Source organism: Callithrix jacchus, chromosome 22 (genome assembly GCF_049354715.1).
Source record: "Callithrix jacchus isolate 240 chromosome 22, calJac240_pri, whole genome shotgun sequence".
Taxonomy (NCBI): domain Eukaryota; kingdom Metazoa; phylum Chordata; class Mammalia; order Primates; family Cebidae; genus Callithrix; species Callithrix jacchus.
Window position 1 is genome coordinate 51,037,313 of NC_133523.1, and position 15,927 is coordinate 51,053,239.

General features: G+C 53.9%; 2 long non-coding RNA genes across 2 annotated transcripts; one reads left to right on the forward strand and one right to left on the reverse strand.

Annotated features, from left to right (window-relative positions):
- Positions 1–9,509: 9,509 nt before the first annotated feature.
- On the reverse strand, positions 9,510–15,516 carry LOC103790141 (uncharacterized). Its single transcript, XR_013531189.1, has 3 exons — positions 15,311–15,516; positions 11,336–11,492; positions 9,510–10,669 (listed from the first exon to the last, which is right to left on the reverse strand). It is a non-coding gene; the product is annotated as an uncharacterized LOC103790141 (long non-coding RNA).
- Positions 10,197–15,838, forward strand: LOC128930542 (uncharacterized). The gene is made up of 3 exons (XR_013531187.1): positions 10,197–10,375; positions 15,150–15,384; positions 15,706–15,838. It is a non-coding gene; the product is annotated as an uncharacterized LOC128930542 (long non-coding RNA).
- Positions 15,839–15,927: the final 89 nt, after the last annotated feature.

A 15,927-nucleotide genomic window follows, 5' to 3' on the forward strand; every position in this document is an offset into this window, starting at 1 on the left:
GTGCCTGCCACCACGACTGCTTAATTTTTTTTGTTTTTGAGACAAAGTCTCATGACCTCATGATCCACCTGCCTCGGCCTCCGAAGGTGCTGGGATTACAGGCGTGAGTCACCATGCCTGGCCTGCCTGGCTAATTTCTGTATTTTCAGTGGAGATGGGTTTCACCATGTTGGCCAGGCTGGTCTCCCAGTCCTATTCTCAAGTGATCTATTCACCTCAGCTTCCCATAGGTGCTGGGATTATAGGCCTGAGCCACCGTGCCTGGCTGAAGGTGTTTTCTTTTAAATAATACATTTATATTGAGAAAAACAAGTTATTTTAAATCTCTAGGTAAAAATAAAATAATCTCTCACACATAGCCAAGTCAACTGTGTACCAGATCACCAAGCACAGCTTCCACATCAGAGGCTTAAGCTGTGGGGTAAAAGCATTTTCTTCAAGCAGGTGCTATTAATTCACCCATATCAAAGAGAAAACTTGGCTGGGTGTGGTGGCTCATGCCCATAATGCCAGCACTTTGGGAAGCCAAAATAGTGGATAGCTTGGGCCCAGGAGTTAGAGACCAGCCTGGGCAATATGGTGAAACCCTGTCTCTACAAAAAATAAAAATATGTAATCCCAGCATTTTGGGAGGCCAAGGCGGGTGGATCACTAGGTCAAGAGATTGAGACCATCCTGGTCAACAAGGTGAAACTGCATCTCTACTAAAAACACAAAAATTAGCTGGGCATGGTGGTGCGTGCCTGTAGTCCTAGCTACTCAGGAGGCTGAGACAGCAGAATAGCTTAAAACCAGGAGGCGGAGGTTGCGGTGAGCCGAGATTGCGCCATTGCACTCCAGCCTGGGTAACAACAGCGAAACTCCATCTCAAAAGAAACGGAATATACAGGGCTGGGGGCGGTGGCTCACCTCTGTAATCCCAGCACTTTGGGAGGCCGATGTGGGTGGATCACTAGGTCAAGAGATCGAGACCATCCTGACCAACATGGTGAAACCCCATCTCTACTAAAAATACAAAAATTAGCCAGGCATGGTGGCACGTGCCTGTAGTCCCAGCTTCTCAGGAGGCTGAGGCAGGAGAATAGCTTAAAACCAGGAGGCGGAGGTTGCGGTGAGCCGAGATTGCGCCATTGCACTCCAGCCTGGCGACAGAGCAAGACTCTATCTCAAAACAACACCACCACACACACACAAAAGCAACTGAACATGCTCGCTGGGAGTGATGTTTAGGGCACAGAGCAACTCCTTATGGTGGCACACACCTAAGGGCACTGCTGTCACCAGATGGGAAGCTGTGCCTTGGGAGGGAGGGGACTCAGGGCAGGACACAGGACATGGAGACACAGATTCTGGTCTGTCTGACCATGGAGCTCCGTCCACACCCAGGCTGACCGCCGCGTCCCAGCCACCATCCACAGTATCTGGTGTGTGTCTCTCACAGGTGTAGGCTTCTCCCTCTGGAGAGCATCTGCTGGCTGTGGACCTGGGTATTCAAGGCAGGCCCATTCTGCCCACCTCCCCACACTCTCTCTCAAGCCTCTGTCTCTGAGTACAGCAGGTTTTGCAGCTTTTTTTGGTCTGTCTCTACAAGACCAGGCTGACTGAAGAGCTCTTGGGAAAGCCACCAGAACCCACTGCTAAGGGGGTCAGTCCAGGGTCATTGCCAGGCTGGGATCTGAGGTCCCCACACACAGGAACAGGAACTCCCCAGCCATAAACACTGTTGGGGGTACCAGTGTGGACTCTAGCCCCTTACATGGAGGAGGGAGCATGCCACTATGGATGCTGAGCAGCAGAAGGTCAGGTGCCCTGCTTTTGCAATGTGCCATCCTAGAAGCCCCACAGCCAGGATCCTGACCTCTCTGACACAACTCCAGATCATAGGGATCCAGGTGTCAGGGATGGAGGGACTTGGGCACTTGCCTTGCTATAGCCCAAAGGCTGATGGCTTCATGTCACAGTCTATACAACAGCTGGAGGCATGAGCAGGGATAGGACAAGCACTCAGCATGACTTCCTAGAATTCTAGGGACTTGGGGGCTGAGGATTTCCCAAGATGAAAGACCATACCTGGGGCAGCCTGGTCAAACCAGGACAATTGATCACCATGGAATCAATGGACAGGCCCAAGAATGGATGCATGCATGAGGTCACTCAGGGCCAGGCAGGTTCCACTGAAGGAGGCTGAAATCGGTTGAAAGATATCCCTCACCCTGCAAAACATATGTCCAGCACCCTAACCCCTGGAACTCTCAGAATGTGACCTTATTAGGTCTTTGCAGGCATAATTAAGGATCTTGTGATGAGATCACTCTAAATAACCCGGGTGTGCCCTAACTCCAGTGAGAGGTGTCCTTATGAAGGAGGCAAAGGGAGTTTTGACATGGAGAAGTGGAGGCTGATGTTGGAGTGACACAGCCACACTCCAAGGAATACCTGGAGTCCCCAGAACCTGGAAGAGGCGAGGAAAGTTCCCACCCAGAGCCATCAGAGAGCACAGCACTGTCGACACCTTGATTTCAGACTTCCGGCTTCCAGGACTGTGACAATAAATTTCTGTTGTTTTAAACTGCCCACTTTGTGGTAGTGTGTTGTAGCAGCCTACAGAGACTGGTTTAGCACCCTCGACAGAATGAGTGTGTTGTGCGGGGCTCTCCTGATCCCTAGTAATGGGGAGTCAGATTAGTGTCTGAACTGCTTAGTGTCTGAACAGAGGGTTGGGGAAGCTGGGTTGAACTGAAGAACCAGCAGTCCCCACTTGGCAGGAAGGGGCCTTGAACTCGTGGGAGGTGGGGGCTGTGGGGTGCCTGCTAGCCATGTGCAAAAAGCATCTTTGGATTGGTCCCCAGATGCCCTGCTCCCATGGGTGGCTCCTCTGTTGCCACAAGAACCTGCCTCCCAGCACCAGACTGTGGAAGCTGTGGAGCATAGCTGAGTCTCTTCACCTCCTTGATCTGCTCCCAGGAGGCACTGTCCAACTATCCACTGTACATGGGTGACATTCCAGCCATGGACCTATGATCTGAGGCTGAGCACAGCAAAGACAATGGAGACTCTGGACCCTGAGGCCCCAGGAGCCTGTCCTTAATGGTGCATTACAGCTCTCCCAAGCTGTTCTGACGGTGACCTCCCATCTGCCCCAGGTGAGCATGCTTGCACCTGGGTGCTCACCCAGCGTTTCTAGTTGTCCTCAGGGCTTCTGGTGTTGGGAACAGGATGCAGAGCTACCAATTTAGAGGACTGAGAGGTTAACGTGGTCAAGGTGCAGCCCGGCAGAATTGCAGAGCAGCAGCACACACAGGAAACCTAATGAGGTTCCACATCCTCATGGAGGTTGGACGTGGCACAGTGAGGTCTTATTTGCCCAAGAAAATGTGCAGGGAAGTCGCCTGGCGCGGTGGCTCACACCTGTAATCCCAGCACTTTGGGAGGCCGAGTGGTCTGATCACCTGAGGTTGGGAGTTCGAGACCAGTCTGACCAACATGGAAAAACCCCATCTCTATTAAAAATACAAAATTACCCGGGCGTGGTGATGCATGCCTGTAATCCCAGCTACTCAGGAGGCTGAGGCAGAAGAATCGCTTGAACCCGGGAGGCGGAGGTTGCAGTGAGTCGAGATGGTGCCATCGCACTCTAGCCTGGGCAAGAAGAGCGAAACTCCATCTCAAAAAAAAAAAAAAGAGAGAGAGAGAGATTGAGAGAGAACAGGGAAGTCAACATGAGTGGCTCTGAGGTGTGGAAGACACAGGCTAGTGCCCAGCTCAGAGTGGCTCCATCTCTTTGGGCCACAGACCAACCTCACCCACACTCACAGTCTCAGGGGACACAAACCCTAGCCACTATGTCCAGTTCTTTTTTTTTTTTTTTTTTCAGACGGAGTTTCGCTCTCGTTACCCAGGCTGGAGTGCAATGGCGCGATCTCGGCTCACCACAACCTCCGCCTCCTGGGTTCAGGCAATTCTCCTTCCTCAGCCTCCTGAGTAGCTGGGACTACAGGCGCACGCCACCATGCCCAGCTAATTTTTTGTATTTTTAGTAGAGACGGGGTTTCACCATGTTGACCAGGATGGTCTCGATCTCTTGACCTCGTGATCCACCCGCCTCGGCCTCCCAAAATGCTAGAATTACAGCCGTGAGCCACCGTGCCCGGCCCCAATCTGATTTCTAAGACTTGTGATAAAATTTTTTTTTTTTTTGAGATGGAGTTTTGCTGTATCAGAAACGACTTGCAGTTGGAGGCCTCCCTCGGGTGGGAGAGTTGGGCTGGGAAGCTCCTGGGGAGTTTTGAAGTGTCCTGGTAGGCTCGTTGCGAGTCATACCGATAATACCAGAATCTGGGAGTGGGTCCGAGCATCTGCACATCAAAACTCCTCAGTTGATTCTTTTTTTTTTTGTTTGTTTTTTTCGGTTTGTTTCTTGAGACAGGGTCTCTCACTGTCGTCCAGGCGAATGCAGTGATATCATCATGGGTCACTATACCCTCCACCTCTTGGGCTAAAGCGATCCTCCCACCTCAGCCTCTGGAGTAGCTGGTAACACAGGCTTGTGCCACCACGCCTAATTTTCTTTCTTCTCTCCCTCCAATTCCCCTTCCCCCTCCCCCTCTCTCCCCTTTCCTCTCTCTCTCCTCCTCCCGTCTTCCTTCCACTGTGTCGCCCAGGTTGGTGTCGAACTCCTGTGCTAAAGCAGCCCTCCCGAGTAGCTGAGACTGTAGTGAGTATAGGCGGGAGCCACCATGTCTGAACATATTTATTTATTTATTTTAAGAGATAGGGTCTCCCTATGTTGCCCAGACTGGTCTGGAACTCCTGGGCTAAAGCGATCCTTGTGCCTCAGGCTTGAGCCACTGCCAGGCCCCTAGTCCGGTCCCCAGTTCATTCTAACATGTGTGACCCCATTGGGGAATCACAGCCTCCCCCAGCTCCTTTGGTGTTGCTGACTCTACGGGCCTTCCCAGGTAGAATGAACTGGTCAGGCCTCCTACCCATTTGTCACCCAGCTCTTGCCCCCATCTATTGTGTCTCCTGCCCTCCATAGGGACATCTAATTTCGTTGGCCAGTCCAGCACATATATTGCATGTAACGACCCAGTATGCCCCTTCCTGCCTCTACTGCATCTGCTTCAGGGATGCTGTGACTGTTCCATTCCCTTTCTCCGTCCCATGGGTGTCTGCACATCAAAATCCCTGCCAAGCAGTCTATTTCCCTGTCCAAGCACAAAACTAACCCTAACCCTACCAAGATCACAGCGGGTTGCCTGCCTGGTGGGTCCCCTGGTGGCTCAAGAGTGAGTTATACACGAAGGCCTTGACAGTTGTCAGAGAAAGGACTGCAGCTGCTGGCTCTGTGGGTGTGCAGATGTCTGACAGGTTCAGCCACTTGCCCCAATAGGGACACAAGTAGGATTTCTCACTCCTGTGGATGCACTGCTGCTGGAGGAGCCTTGAGCCCATGTGGAAGAACGTCCCACTCTCAGGCACAGAAAGGGCCTCCCTCTGGAATGAAGTACCTGGTGGTGCCACAGGTCTGGCCACCGTGCAAAGACCTAGTCCCTGCAGGGCTGGCAGGAGTCACTGGGAGCCCTAGAGTGTCATAGGTGTGGGGGACTTGTCTGGAGGGGACTGGCTACGGGGGCTGTGAAAGTCTGTAAGGCTTTCTTCACTTCTACACAAGCCTGTCGTCTAAGTAGACCCTGCAGTGTTCCTGTAGGGGCAGCACCAGAGAAGCATCTTGTGACAATGTTCACACAGGAGGGATTTCAGGAATGAGACTCTGAATCAGGCAAGGACCTGGAGAGGAAGCTCCGCTGGGGCTCCTACCCAAGGGGTCCAACTTTACTAATCCCATAACCTAGACTGGGGTTCATTCTGTGTCTACTGTAGGCCTAGGACCCTGCACCCTGGAGAGTTGTCCTGCTGCCAGCCATCCCTCCACAGAGGTCTCCCTCTTGGCTGTATGCTGTCCTCAGCAAAGGGCCTCTGCTCCATTTCAGGCCTCTCCTGAGGGCCCAGGGCAGCTTGCTGCGAAGCAGCCTCAGGGAATGGAGGCTTCAGCGGGGCATCTGGGCCCCCAACACAGAATTCTGGTTGTAGGATCAGGAAAAACAGAGCAGAAATGGAAGTTAGCAGTTTCCAGGAGGGGAAAAGGTGCTGGGAGCCATGAAAGCCAACCCCAGTGGCTGAAGCATCTTGAATGACTAGGTCAAATTTCCTTAAGAATCTTCTTTTTCGGCCGGGCGCGGTGGCTCAAGCCTGTAATCCCAGCACTTTGGGAGGCCAAGGCGGGTGGATCACGAGGTCAACAGATCGAGACCATATTTGTCAACATGGTGAAACCCCGTCTCTACTAAAATTACAAAAAAATTAGCTGGGCACGGTAGTGCGTGCCTGTAATCCCAGCTGCTCGGGAGGCTGAGGCAGGAGAATTGCCTGAACCCAGGAGGCGGAGATTGCGGTGAGCCGAGATCACGCCATTGCACTCCAGCCTGGGTAACAAGAGCGAAACTCCGTCTCAAAAAAAAAAAAATCTTCTTTTTCTGCCTGGCATCACTATAAGAAAAAATATTTTTATTATTTTTTTCAGACAGAATCTGGCTGTTACCCAGGCTGCAGTGAAGTGACATGATCTCAGCTTACTGCAACCTCTGCCTCCCTGGTTCAAGTGATTCTCCTGCCTCAGCCTCCTGAGTAGCTGGGACTACAGGCACGCGCCACCACACCCAGCTAAGTTTATTTATTTATTTATTTTTTGAGACAGTTTTGCTCTTGTTACCCAGGCTGGAGTGCAATGGCGCGATCTCAGCTCACCGCAACCTCCGCCTCCTGGGTTCAGGCAATTCTCCTGCCTCAGCCTCCTGAGTAGCTGGGATTACAGGCACGCGCCACCATGCCCAGCTAATTTTTTGTATTTTTAGTAGAGACAGGGTTTTACCATGTTGACCAGGATGGTCTCGATCTCTTGACCTCGTGATCCACCCGCCTCGGCCTCCCAAAGTGCTGGGATTACAGGCTTGAGCCACCGCGCCCGGCCCCAGCTAAGTTTTTGTATTTTTAGTAGAGATGGGTTTTCACCATGTCAGTCAGGATGGTCTCTGTCTCCTGACCTCATGAGGTAGAAGGACTGCCTGACCCTGGGAGGCAGCGGTTGCAGTAAATTGAGATGGCACCACTGCACTCCAACCTGGGTGACAAAGTAAGACCCCATCTCAAAAACAAAACAGCCAAATGTTCTATGATTCTGTTACTGTAAAGTGCTCGGGTTAAGCAGATCCCCACAGAAAGTTTCACTAGGATTCACTGCCAGGGGCTGCGGGGAGTGTGGCAAATGGTGGGACGATTCTCTGTGGGGTGATGGTAACATTCAGGAATTAGACTGGTCATGGCTGCACCACTTTATAAATATACTAAAGACAAAGCCACTGGATTGCACACTTGAAAATCATTTTGTGGTACATGACTAGTATCCTAACTTAAAAGTTACAAGCGGCTGGGCGCAGTGGCTCATGCCTGTAACCCCAGCACTTTGGGAGGTCGGGGCAGGCAGATTGCCTGAGGTCAGGAGTTCGAGACCAGCCTGGTCAACATGGTGAAATCCTGTCTCTACTAAAACTACAAAAAAATTAGCTGGACGTGGTAGCATGCAGCTGTAATCCCAGCTACTTGGGAGGCTGAGGCAGGGGAATCGCTTGAACCAGGGGGGTGGAGGTTGCAGTGAGCCGAGATTGTGCCACTGCATTCTAGCCTGGGTGACAGAGCAAGACTCAGTCTCAAGAAAAAAAGTTACAAGAAATAAATAGAACAGTCAGTGAAGGACTCATGGAGAAGGTAGGATTCGAGGCATGACCTGAGGAGTGGAGGGAGTGAGGCATGGAGCTCTCTGGGAGAAGCAGGTTGGGTGAGGGAACAGCAAATGCTAAGGTCCTGAGGAGGCCTCTGTGGCTCCACATGTAGAAAGAGGATGAAGGGTGACAGGGACCTATTTCATGGGCTTAGCAGGCCACTGTGCACACTTTGCCTTTTCTGGTGAGTGACACAAAGGATTCTGAGCCAGGGAGGGATGAAATCTGCTCCCCTGGCTGTCATGGGGAGAATGGACATTTTCCTCTTCCGGACCTGGCTGACCCTCTAAACTTCTGGAGGACTAAGAATTGTCTGAAGCCCTATAGGTGGGCCTGACTCCCAGGCACAAGAAGCTCCTCCCTCAAAACCTCATCTTCCTTGGCTGGACATGGCCAGTTTTGCAGCCAGAAATCCAGATGGACTTGCCTCCAATCCCCAGCCCCACCTAGCCTGGGTCTGGGGGCCAGTCACTTAGCAAATCCTGCAGTCTGTCTGCTCTTCCACTTCCTCCCTTGACCTTTCCTCTAGCACATGGTTTGATGTTTCAGGTGATATCAAGTTTCCTTTTCAAAAAATGATTCCAAGCACAAACAAGTGAATTCATGTAAATCACGTTTGAGTTAATGTGGGAGTCGAGGGGCCTCTTGAGTCTTCTTCCCCGTTCAGCTTTCACAAAGCCCTCTGAGGATCTAAGACTCCACACTAAAGTTACCACGTGAAAACACAGGATGCAGGCCAGGTGTGGTGGCTCATGCCTATAATTCCAGATATTTGGAAGGCGGAGGCAGAATAGCTTGAGGCCAGGAGTTCAAGACCAGCCTGGGCAATGTAGGGAGACCTCATCTCTACAGTAATAATTATAATAGCCAGGTCAGATGGTGTGTGCCTGTAGTCTCTGCTGCTGGGGAGGCTAAGGTGGGAGGAACCCTTGAGCCCAGGAGTTGATGTCAGGGATTTCTTTCTTTCTTTCTTTCTTTTTTTTTTTTTTTTGACACGGAGTTTCGCTCTTGTTACCCAGGCTGGAGTGCAATGGCACGATCTCGGCTCACCGCAACCGCTGCCTCCTGGGTTCAGGCAATTCTCCTGCCTCAGCCTCCCGAGTAGCTGGGATTACAGGCACGCGCCACTGTGCCCAGCTAATTTTTTGTATTTTTAGTTGAGACGGGGTTTCACCATGTTGACCAGAATGGTCTCGATCTCTTGACCTCGTGATCCACCCGCCTCGGCCTCCCAAAGTGCTGGGATTACAGGCTTGAGCCACCGTGCCCAGCCTTCCTTTCTTTCACAGAGTTTCATTCTTGTTGTCTAGGCTGGAGTGCAATGGCGTAATCTTGGCTCACCACAACCTCCAACTCTCAGGGAGCTATTTCTGTTTTTGTTTGTTTTTGAGACGGAGTCTTGCTCTGTCGCTCAGAGGGAGTGCAGGGGTGTGATCTCAGCTCACTGCAACCCCCACCGCCCTGGTTCAAGCAATTCCCCTGCCTCAGCCTCCCGAGTAGCTGGGACTACAGACATGTGCCACCATGCCCAGCTAATTTTTTGTATTTTTAGTAGAGGTGGGGTTTCACCATGTTGTTCGGGATAATCTCAACCTCCTGACTTCGTGATCCACCTGCCTCAGCCTCCCAAAGTGCTGGGATTACAGGCGTGAGCCATCGTGCCCTGCACTATTTTTGTTTTCTGTTTTTAGAGATGGGGGTCTGACTGCCTCCGAAGTGGGAGTGCAGTGGTGTGATTATGGCTCTCTGCAACCTTGAACGCCTAGGCTTAAAGGACCCTCCCACCTCAGCCTTCCACCTGAGCAGCTGAGGCTACAGGTGTACACCACCACGTCCAGCTAATTTTTTAATTTTTTTGTAGAGATGGAGCCTCACTGTGTTGCCCAGGGTGGTCTTGAACTCCTAGCCTCAAGTCATCCTCCTCCCTTGGCCTCCCAAAGTGCTGGGAATACAGGCATGAGCTACTGGCCCGAATAACCAGTTTTAGATGAACTGAACCAGGGAGGCAGAGATTGCAGTGAGTGGAGAACGCACCATTGCACTCAAGCCTGAGCGACGAAAGCGAAACTCCGTCTCAAAAAAAAAAGAGGTTTACTTGTCCATGATAGCAGCCAGGAAGGAGCAGTTATGAACACTCAGGTCCACAATGTCTCTTGTGTCCACATGTTCCACGTTTGTCGTGTGACCAAAGGCAGGCCCTAAAATAGGGCCCACCTGTGAGCCCCAAAGCTGCGGCCACGGACTCTGAAGACCTGACAGAAGTTGGCCTTACAGTATCCAGGCACCGTCCTAGAGCTAAGTGCCTTGCCTCCCGGGGCCCACGGAGAGCCTGAGTGCAGTCGAATCGTTCCAATCAATGAGAAGTCGGCCAGGTGCGGTGGCTCACACCTGCAATCCCGGCAGTTTGGGAGCCTGAGTTGGTGGGATCGGTTGAGCTCAGGAGTTGGAGGCGTCAGTGAGCCGCGATCGCACCACTGCACTCCAGCCAGGGTAACGGAAAATCCCCTGTCTCAAAAAACCAGACGAAAGCCAGCCAAGTAAGTGACAAATCCGCGTGGGAGCTTCCGAGAGGGAGGGGTTGGCCCGGCGAGGCTTGAACGCCTGGCCGCAGGGGATCCGCCAGCCTCGGCCTCCCAGAGTGCCACGGCGCCCGGCCGGCCCTTGCACCAAGCTTAGAAAGGCGGCGGCATCCCGACCGTTTTGCAGACGGGGAAGCGGAGGCCCAGAGGGAGGAGGCGGTTGTGCGTCACCTCGCAGCCTGGAGTGCGCCAGATTCTCAGCGTTAGAGTCTCGAGGCATCCGGGTCATCACAGGGCTTGTCACTGCAGACCCTGGTTTAGAGAGGAACCGACAGAGTATCCAGAAAGCTTTAAAGTGGGATGGCTGCGTGACCCACACTTTACAGAAGGGAACACTGAGGCCCGGGCTGGGCCCACGCAGACTCGCAGCCGCCGGGGCAGGGCGCCCTCCCCGACCTCCAACCGGCAAAGGGAATCTCCCGCGTGGGGTCACGGGTGGCTCCTCGGGCGCTGAGCCAGCCCTCTGAGCGGCCTCCGACCCGGGTGCTGACGCGGCAGTGGCCCCAACCGGTCGCCCACGCCGGGCCGCAGTTCTCCCGGCTGCCCGAGCCACATCCTGCGGCCGGACCAACAGCTCGACCCCGCCCGGAACTCAAGCGCCGAGGCCCAGCGGCTAGATCCTCAGAGACTCCCGGGTACGTCGCTCTGGGCGCCCGGAGGACTGCGGTCTCGATGGTTCTACAGACCCGCGCAGTGTCCGGATTCCTCCCACCAGGTGGGGCGCTCCAGAGGGGCCCAGGACACAGCGCCTCTTCCCGCCTTCTTAGGGCCTGAGAGAACCAGTAGGAAAGGCCTGTGGGGGCAGCGCAGAGGCTTGCGGGAAATGCAGTTCCGCTCGGAGTCCTATCCGGACTTGGCCCGGAATTCTGCAGCCGAGAAGGCAGCAATCACTGTCCCGGGGCACTGCGCGTCATTTACCTTAGCAACTGCCAATCTCCCCCGACCCTTCTCCCGCCATCTTGCGAGGAGTGCGGGTGGAGACTTTTGTCTTCCGGCGCCTTCATGGGATTGGCCATTGCCCTGGAGATGCCGCACGTCATCCCGCCCTCCCGTGCTCGGTGCTGGTGCCAGGATCCTAGGAGGCCGAGGGTGCTAATGTAGAGACTCCGGACAGGACCGAGTAGTACCAGGACGCCCCCAAAGTACCTGAACTGTGCGCTTAGACTTCCCCTATCCCCATAACCAAGTGCTTCCGGCTCCGTGATCCATAGTTTTCTAAATCTCAACCTCCAGCTACCCCAAGCCCAAAAGCCTTATTCTGTCGCATTTCCTACCTCTGAGTTTCCCTGGTATTCATCGCTAGCTAATTCTTGCCTCCAGGACTCCCAAAACCCAGGTCCCCATTTGTTCCCCCACTTTTTGCCTTGCACCCCTCAATCTCAGCTGTGGGAAAAGATGGCCAGGGGCAGACTTGTGTTACTTATAGTTAAATGGTTACAAGCTTGCTTTGCCTTTTTTTTTTTTAAGACGGAGTTTCGCTCTTGTTACCCAGGCTGGAGTGCAATGGCGCCATCTCGGCTCACCGCAACCTCCGCCTCCTGGGTTCAGGCAATTCTCCTGCCTCAGCCTCCCGAGTAGCTGGGACTACAGGTGCGCACCACCATGCCCAGCTAAATTTTTGTAATTTTTAGTAGAGACGGCGTTTCACCATGTTGACCAGGATGGTCTCCATCTGTTGACCTCGTGATCCACCTGCCTCGGCCTCCCAAAGTGCTGGGATTACAGACGTGAGCCACCGCGCCCGGCCTACTTGCTTTGCCTTTTATACACTGAGGTTTGTTCAGGAATCATATCCAAACTACGGTGTAGTAAAATAAAAGGACAGATCAAGTGGTAACACGAGGCCTATGGTAAAGACCGTCTGAGAGCGCCCTACAACCTCGGAACACTGAGCTGTGGCTGCAAAGCAGAAAAGAAAAACTGCTTTGGTCTCACAACTCTTCCCAACATAGAGTTTGTGTAAGGATCTCCTAAAGGGAGTTTATGCAAAAGAGTATAGGAAGGAAACACGACATCTGCTCATAACACTCGGGGTGGGTATTCGCAGACAGGAGTTGAAGACCAGCCTGACCAACATGGAGAAACCCCCGTCTCTAATTTAAAAAAAATAAAAAATTAGCTCTTTCGTGGTGCATAACCTGTAATCCCAGCTACTCGGGAGGCTGAGGCAGAAGAATCGCTTGAACCCAGGAGGTGGAGGTTGCAGTGAGCTGAGATGGCACCATTGCATTCCAGCCTAGGCAACAAAGCAAAACTCCATCTCAAAACAAAACAAAACAAAAACACATCACGTTCTCCTGGGCCAGGTGCAGTGGTTCACGCCTGTAATCCCAGCACTTTGGGAGGCTGAGGTTGGGGGGATCACCTTTAGTAGACAGGGGTCTCTACTAAAAACACAAAAAATTAGCCAGGCTTGGTGGTGCACGCCTGTAACCCCAGCTACTGGGAAAGCTGATGCAGAATAGCTTGAACCTGGGAGGCGGAGGTTGCAGTGAGCTGTGATTGTGCCACTGCACTCCAGCCTGGGCAGCAGAGTGAGACTCCATCTCAAAACAACAACAAAACAAATTACCACAAACTTAGTGGCTTAAAACAACCATAATTTATTCTCTCAGTTCTAAAGGTCAGAAGTTGAAATCAAGATGTTTCAGGGCCACGCTCCCTCTGGAGGCTCTAGAGAAGGATCCTTCTTGCTTCTTTTAGTGCCTGGTGGCTCCAGGCATTCCTTGGCTTTTGGCTGCAACACTCCACCCTCTGCCTCTGTGGCCCTATAGTTGTCTCCCCTGTGTCTCTCCTCTTCTGTGTCTTATAAAGATATCTGTCACTGGATTTATGGTCCACCCCATTCATCCAGGATGATCTCATCTCGGGATCCTTGACTAAATTACATCTGCAAAATTTTTTTTTCCAATAGGTCACACTGACTGGGTCTGGGTATTAGGGCATGAACTTTTGGGGGCTGCCATTCAATCCATTATAGGTGGGCATCCCATGGGAGCAGATAGTGGCTGGGCCAAAGTAGCCCATGAAGGATCAGCCATGGGCACAAGACCAGGTTTGGGATGCACCAGGGCCAGGCTTGGCTCTGCCAGGCAACCGGGTGGACTGAATCCAGCATACTTCAAATGAGTTGATAATTAGGCTCCAGACTTCAACAGAAAACCAAGGAGCCAGTAAGGGCATTAAGGAGCCATCACAAGGGCATAAGAGCAGCTGACAATAAAAGACTGGTTGGTAGGGAGGACAGGTGAAGTGAATGCCTGACAGTGGCCAAGTGGCCCAGCAGGGCCCAGAGGGTGGCTTCCCAGAAGTGGGGAGTCCAGTCTGGGGCCGGTCACTCAGGATGGACACAATGTACCAGGAAGTGAGATGGGTCTCTGCAGAGTTCCTGGGGTCCTCATCCAGGCCGAAGAACACAGCACCAGCAGCCCTAGACCTATGGGGTCAGACTCTGCACCTTGTCCTAGCACCCTGGGGACCTGGGGAGGCTGAACCACCCTGGGCCTGTCAGGGGGGTGCATGAGTCTTGGCTCTGCAGTATTCCCCACCCCACCCCACCCCGCACCTGCCCTGTGCACCATGGTGGGTCATTCTCATGAGGTCTATAAAGATGTACGTTATTAAGTGACCATGGTGGCCGGGCCACAAGGTTCACATTGACCTCACCTGATTGCATTCTCATTTCCACACTGAAGGGGAAAACAGGTTCAAAGGGGTGGGCCCACTGTCCTGATGACTGCTGCCTGTTTGCTCCCACCCTCCCTACAACCAGCACCCTCCATGCCCCTCACCCAGGACCAAGGAGAACCCCACCTAGTCCTTCCTGCAATCACACAGACACCAGTGGGAGCCCCAAGGCTGCTGCTCTGCACAGGATGGAGAGCAGGGGTAAAAGCCATGGGTGGCAATGGTCGGCCATGCCCCCGCCACCAGAGGCTGAGGTCTGACCCCCTGACCAGGTCAGCTTCAGGGCATGTGTCCTTTCATGAGCTGTGACTGACCACGGTCCTAGGAACCCCCTGTGGGGAGTCACCAGCAGTATTGGGACAGAAACACCCCTGGAATTGGGGTAAGAAGAGGCTTTACAGTTAGGCAGTGAAAAAAAGGCTGCTAGGCACCTGCTATGTGCATGCCCCAGGGGTGGGAGTAGGAGGGCAGGCCCAGCCCTGGGACTGACTGTGAAAAGGCTGCCCTGGGTCAAGTGCCTGGGCCCTTGGAATCCCGAGTTGGAGAGACACCCCCTTGGAAGCAGAGGTGGGCATCAAAGAGCAGCACCATGTGGTCCTAGAGTCTGACTTCGGAAAGGCCGCATCTAGGCATGCTGCAGGCAGAGACAGTGACCGTGGTGGCTACGTCTGGAAACGCCCAGTTCTGCTCATGAGCCGAGGTCTAAGAAGCTGGGACAGGCAGAGGAGTAGGAAGGGGTCATGGGCCGGCAGACTGTTCACACTGGCTGCCAGGGTGGCCAAGCGAGTAGTGTGAGCTCGGGCACTCACTACCGTGCCAACTCCACGCACGGATGAGAACCTTGGGCTCGAAGGCCCACGTCCTTCAACACGCATTAGCTCAAGCCCTGAGAGGGTTCACTGACTGCCCCCAGTCAGGGCTGAGGGGTTCAGAGGCCCTACCAGGGGCAGCTGGGGGAAGCGATAGAAGTGGGGGGCAGGGGATTGTGTGCTGGTGGGAATCACCTCCTTCATCTCATGGCTTAATCGTTTATCCTTCCTTTCAGCCTTGGAGAGATCGGCCCGTTCAAGAGGCACCCCTGAGAGCCAGGTCTGTAGACACGAGAGCCTCGTGTCGGGAACCCTGAGGGCAGGGGTCTGCAAGCCCTCGCGCGGGCCCCCCGGCCGTGGAGAACGCAAGGACAAACACGAAGGGTCCCCGACCTACCGACCCCCTCCTCCAGGACCCCGCGCGTAGACAGGTCTCCTCTCTTGCACGCGCGCGATTACTGCACAGCAGAGGTGAAGGGCGCGGAGGTTGTGGGGGTCCCAGCGTGGTATGACAGGAGGGGTCCAGCGGGAAAAAGACCCAGCCCGAGGCTCAGGACCCAGGACACGAGAGCCTGGGACTCCTGGGCCGGGAGGTTGGGCGGCGGGGGGGGGGCGGGGGGGGGTGTTAACGTGTGCATATGCGCATGCGCGCGACGACCCGGCCCTACAAAGGGCGGCAGTGACCACTGGGCCCTACTCCGCCAACCCAGGGCCGCATCGCGCGCGTGCCTGTGAGGCGGCCGTGGCCCGGCGAGGAACCAGAGGGAACTGAACTGGCTACTCCCGCGGCAGGTGGGACCTAAGGTCAGCAGCTGAACAAAGAAGAGAGCGCGGGCCGGACGTTTTCCCTTATTAGACATGGCGGCGTTGGCCTCAGGGGGATCTCTGCGCTTGTGCAGGCGCCTACAAGCTAGGGCAAGTACTGGATAGCCGACATCCGCCAGGCACGCTTCTAGGTCCGCTTCTGAAAGTGCGCATGCGCTTGGGCTGCATGCGTTTCGTCCAGCCCAAAAC